The sequence below is a fragment of the Triticum dicoccoides genome, chromosome 7A (assembly GCF_002162155.2).
Source record: "Triticum dicoccoides isolate Atlit2015 ecotype Zavitan chromosome 7A, WEW_v2.0, whole genome shotgun sequence".
NCBI lineage: Eukaryota > Viridiplantae > Streptophyta > Magnoliopsida > Poales > Poaceae > Triticum > Triticum dicoccoides.
This window is the reverse complement of record NC_041392.1, coordinates 46,683,750-46,689,146: the sequence shown is the minus strand read 5'-3', so window position 1 is coordinate 46,689,146 and position 5,397 is coordinate 46,683,750. Positions and strand designations below refer to the sequence as shown.

Here is a 5,397-nt window from a genome sequence, read left to right as displayed (position 1 = left end):
TGTGAGCCATTACAAATCTGAGCTGAGAATTGGCACATTAACCTGGTCCATGAGCCCATCATACTACCTCCTTTCCGGTTTATAAGGCCCGCGCGTATCCCTAGAGGTGCTGCTGTGGAAACTATCGCCATCTTAATCGGCCAAATTATCACCAATTTTTTATAGATAAAAATAATGGAAACATCATGGTGAAACTGTCACCATGCAACCTACAAATCTTCATCCAGATAAAGATGAACTAGGAATTAGCACATTGACCTGGTCCTTTTTTGGGGGTAAAAGGAACAAGACCTGTGACACATGATGCCTAACTGCATATCTATTTTTCTGCTAATTCAGCCCACGCGGTGCTGCAGTACGCGGATGTCGATGCAGAGTAGAGAGAAACCAGAGCCAGGGCCCTTTGAAGTCGCCTTCCTGTCCACCTCTTCAGAAGCGTCGCCTTCTCAGACACGATGACATTAGAACCCAGTTCCTTTTGTTGAGATATGGGTTCATGAAAACCCAGCAGTTTCTTGTGTTTCTAATAGCTAAACTTGCTTTTCTCAACTGACAGTAGGGCACCTATTTGCTCTGGCATCGCGGTTCTAAAATATTGAAACTGTTCAGAAAATGGTGTTGTGACATATATTAGTCTGTAATGAGTTGACAATGGCCAGTACTTCAACGTTGCTAGCAGCATTTTTTTTCTTAGATGAAGCATCTGGTGTCAGCACAGATGTGGTGCTCCTTGCAATGACTTGAGCACTTGAGTTTTGTTATTCTGCTTAGAGTTTTAGTTCGTCAGCAGAGACTGAATTTTGTGTTTTGACAGAGATCAAATTCTTAACATTTTGTGTTTTAACTTTGAGTTTTGTGTTTTTCTTTTTTATATGCTTATCTAAACTTGTTTCAGCACCTGTTACGCATGAAAACCCAAACCAGTCCAAGAATTTTCTGCTAATTCAGCCCACACGGCCCTGTGGTATGCGGATGTCGATGCGGAGTAGAGAGACCCGCCCTAGAAGTTCCCTTCCTGTCCAACTCTTCAGAAGTGTCGCCGCCTCGGACACGATGACATTAGAACCCAGTTCCTTTCGTTGAGATATGGGTTCAGAAAAACCCAGCATGCAGTTCTTGTGTTTCTGCAAGCTAGGCTTGGTTTCATCTTCTGATATGAACCTATTTGCTTAGGCATCACGGTTCTAAAATTCTGAAATAGTTTGACCATGACACTTGCCATTAGTCTGTAAAAATGCTTTGACAATGGTCACTACTTGAACGTTGCTAGCTGCATCTTTTGTTAGATGGTATCGGTACTACTTGTGTTTGCTAGCTAGGTTTGGTTTCTTCTTGTGGTTCTTGCAGTGAGTTTGGAGCTTGAGTTTTGTTGTTCTGCATAAAGTTTTAGTCTATCAGCAGGGGATGATATATATTTTTTTTGAGACCAGCAGAAAAGGAATTTTTTGACAGATATCGAATTCTGAACATGGCGATGCTAATGTGCCAGGACACAACTTGCTGCATTTTGCTGGGATATTTTTTGAGAAAACAAATCAGGTTGTACCCACAATGCTGTAAGAATACTAGTTTCTGCACATTACATTGTTCTTCTGCACATTCACACGACGACATTTTGCTTCTCTTGTTACATTTGACGGACACTGAAAACGTTGCAGGGTCAGTAAAATGTATGTTTTCGGAAAAAAAAAAATTGTGTGTGTGTGGAAGAGAGGCAAACCCCGGCGTCTCTGAAATGTATATCTCGCTTACAAGACGAATTCAACTATTCTTGCATCGAAAATAAGAGAAGAGTAAGAAAGTTAGAATTACTCACTGTCACGATTTCATCCAAATTGAACAGTCTTCAGTGAAAATGGGTGTCCCTCTGCAGTTTGGACCTTGCATTGCAACTGCTCCAGCTATTGACATTTCTTCGGAAGGATTTGGAACATAAAAGGGGATGTAGCTCAGATGGTAGAGCGCTCGCTTAGCACGCGAGAGGTATGGGGATCGATACCCCACTTCTCCATTTTCTGATTTTGTTTTCTTTTTTTTTCTCTCATCTGCCGGTACCAATATAAGTCAATGTCTAGTCTAATCGTCATCATAAGCGCATCTGGTGTAGTGGTATCATAGTACCCTCCCACGGTACTGACCAGGGTTCGATTCCCTGGATGCGCATTTTACTCAAATTTGAATTAAATTTTTGTAAGTTCAAATCCTACATCTGAATCGGCTTAATTATCACTAATTTTTTATAGATAAATAAGATAAAGATGAACTGGAAATTAGCAGTGTCACCTGGTCCTTTTCTTTGGCTAAAAATAGAAGCAACAGAACCAGGTTCCACTATGATGAACAAAAACACAAAAATCCTGGTCGTAGAAACTAGCAACCTTTTTGCTCCCAATTAGTGAAAGTCAATCACTAGAGCTCAACTTATTCCTACCCCGCAAAAGAACCTGTACACAAACCAACAGCCAGGCTCTTTCCGAAAACGAAGTTCATCCTTGCCAAAAAAACAAAAACAATAGTCGTATTGAGCTACATAAGTGAGTACCTAAACCAACAATTTCAGCAACAAAAATGGGCATAACTACTCGTGAAGGAATTAGCATTTCAAACTGCAACCATGCCATTCGTAACTTCTCGCTAAGGAATTAGCAATGCAACTTGAAAGTGAACTCAGGAGAACAGTACAACGGTTCTACTCCCACCGTAAAGGAATATAAGAGCGTTTACATCACTAAAGTAACATTGTTCATAACATATGTTAACACGATGTTCAAGATAACATGACAGGGACGAAACGATGATACTATTGTACTACTTCAGGACTTAATTACTAGCACTACACATAGTCTGCACTCTGCAGTGCACCATATAAAAGTAATAAATGTAAATCTATGTAAGTACTATCACGGGGATGTAGCTCAGATGGTAGAGCGCTCGCTTAGCATGCGAGAGGTATGGGGATCGATACCCCACTTCTCCAATATTCTTTTTTGCAGATCTGAATATACTGTGAAAAAACACTCAGTGTTACTTTTGCAGACTCTAAACAGCTCTTATCAGTCAGTCAACTTCTCTTATTACCATCGTGATTTTGTCACCATCCTTTTATGTAGAGAAAAGATATAACAAAATGATACTCAGAGATACAATTACAACATTCTAGAAAGAAGAAAAAGCTCATCCAAATTTATTCAGTCAACCAATCTCGCCAATGCAGCATCGACATCAAGACACGGTTACAACATTCCAGGAAAATAAACAGCTCTTATCTGCACAACAGGCTTCTATTTACGGTACCTATCAATAAAGCCAGTTCCTGAAATGTTGAACATTCCCAAACAAATGGTCAACGCTGAGCTGCAGCCTCAGTATTATGCTTCACCAAATATCACCATCACTAGAAATTGTTGATCCACATACTGAAGAAGATGAAGCAAAAATCCAAATCTCAACCACACAAGCAACATAACACTGAAATCACTTGATTGTCCATCTGATGTGACATGAACTTGGAGAAAATAAACAGGTCAAATGATCACCATCGTTTTTACATAATTGGACATCATGGTCAGCCTATCGCCATGTAAACTACAAATCTTCATCCAGACAAACATGAACTTGGAATTAGCTCATTTACCTGGTACATGAGAGAACATATTCAGTTCTTTTCAAGTAAAAGGGACAAGGCCACGTTCAACTCCGATGGAGATGCAAAACAGAACACAATATATCAGCTTCAACTCTCAGCGGATCAAACCATAACAACCTAATAGCATCGCCGAGCACCAGCAGCGAATCGGTTAAACACAAACGAAAAATGCAAGACATGCATGCAACAGCAGCCTTACAGAAAAAAAAAACACCAGCCAGCAACAAATCCAAGACATATCACCATTGTACCAAGCTCTTTCCATATAACATGTCATAGTCAATGAACTGTAGCAGGAAAAGTAAGAACGAAGAACAGAAGACATGGTTAATTTTGCACATCTTAATGACTTGGGCCCATTAACTAACAAAATCAATGACTCAGATTAATTATGTATTCTTACCTTTTTCTCCCAACTTGGGCAGAAAGATTTACAAGATTATATACCACCAAAGTACCAAGCCTTTTTCTTCCAACTTATTTCTAGACACATAACCAACAGCCAACCTCTTTTCTCCAAAATAGTGAAAGTCAATGAAACAGAGTACTCCCTCTTCATCGCTATCAGAAACAAAACACTATAGTGATACTGCAGAAATATCTATGTTGCCATTTTTTCTACAATGGCTGTATTGAAGTGGCAATTAGAAACAAAACACTGTAGTAACAATCAGACACATAAGCAGCTTCCCCCGGATGTATGAGAAAAGACATCTACACACAAAGAGCAGGAGCAAGACCAACCAGCTGCCAAAAGCAATAGGAGCGAAGTGTGCACTGAACATGAAAGATCGGAATATTAAACTACAGAAGGGAGCATCTAACTAACCATTCCAACAACTAAATGTAATAATTTCTCATGAAAGAATTAGCATTTCAAACTGCAACCATTCCTTTTGTGCTTCTTAATACTGCAAACTTTAAAGTAAAAACGGGGGAGAACGGTAGAGCAGTTCTATAGCATAGATATTCCATTGTTTAGAGCACTAACAAGATGCTCAAGATAGGTAGGATAACTAGCACCACGTGACCATAGCACAAATGCTACTTCAGACATATAAAGTGTTCAGTTCTACTAGTAGTAATAAAAGGTAGGAACAAAAGGCATGCTTCATATGGCATAGATACTCCAAGAGCACAGCAACAACTTGTCCGAGGCAATAAGATGGAGCACGGCAACTTATAGCACTATGAGGAATGGATGCTCCTTCACATCATCATCTTCTTGTGTCTCAAACAACGGAAGTGAGATCATGCTCTCTTGGAAACGATGTCTGGTAAGTATCTGCTTGTTTCCATGTTCTTCACTTTCCACATTTCCTAAAAACACACCATCAGTGTCGCAATGCAATAGACGGTCAGGACGCTGCTCAATCAACAGCTCATGCTCATTGATCACAGCCATACTAGGGACATATTTCACCCCCAAATTAAGCGGTGGTGATGCCTCCATCGCTAACAAGCTAATCCGATACTGAAAGGCCCATGTCTCAGCATCATAGTCCTGCAACACCCAAATATCGAAAGTGATGCTGTCACAGGTGGTGTGCCACAAAGCAAGGGATCCACCCATGTCCAACAATGACACCACATGACCCAACTCTATTGGGCGGCTCATCTGCCGGAAAGTCTCAGCTACACTGTCAAATACAGTCAAGTTGAGGCCAAATGCCCAGTGCAAGCTACCACAATGGTGGACTGGTGGACAATAGGGGGACTGGGTGACATGAAGCATGTGTTGTGAAACTGTC

The 5,397-nt window shown here is 40.5% G+C and overlaps 3 non-coding genes across 3 annotated transcripts; all 3 read left to right on the top strand.

Annotated features, from left to right (window-relative positions):
- Positions 1 to 1,938: 1,938 nt before the first annotated feature.
- On the top strand, positions 1,939 to 2,011 carry TRNAA-AGC. Its single transcript has one exon. It is a non-coding gene; the product is annotated as a tRNA-Ala (tRNA).
- An 81-nt stretch (positions 2,012 to 2,092) lies between these two features.
- TRNAG-CCC lies at positions 2,093 to 2,163 on the top strand. The gene has a single exon. It is a non-coding gene; the product is annotated as a tRNA-Gly (tRNA).
- Positions 2,164 to 2,904: 741 nt separating this feature from the next.
- Positions 2,905 to 2,977, top strand: TRNAA-AGC. The gene has a single exon. It is a non-coding gene; the product is annotated as a tRNA-Ala (tRNA).
- The last annotated feature ends 2,420 nt before the right edge of the window (positions 2,978 to 5,397 follow it).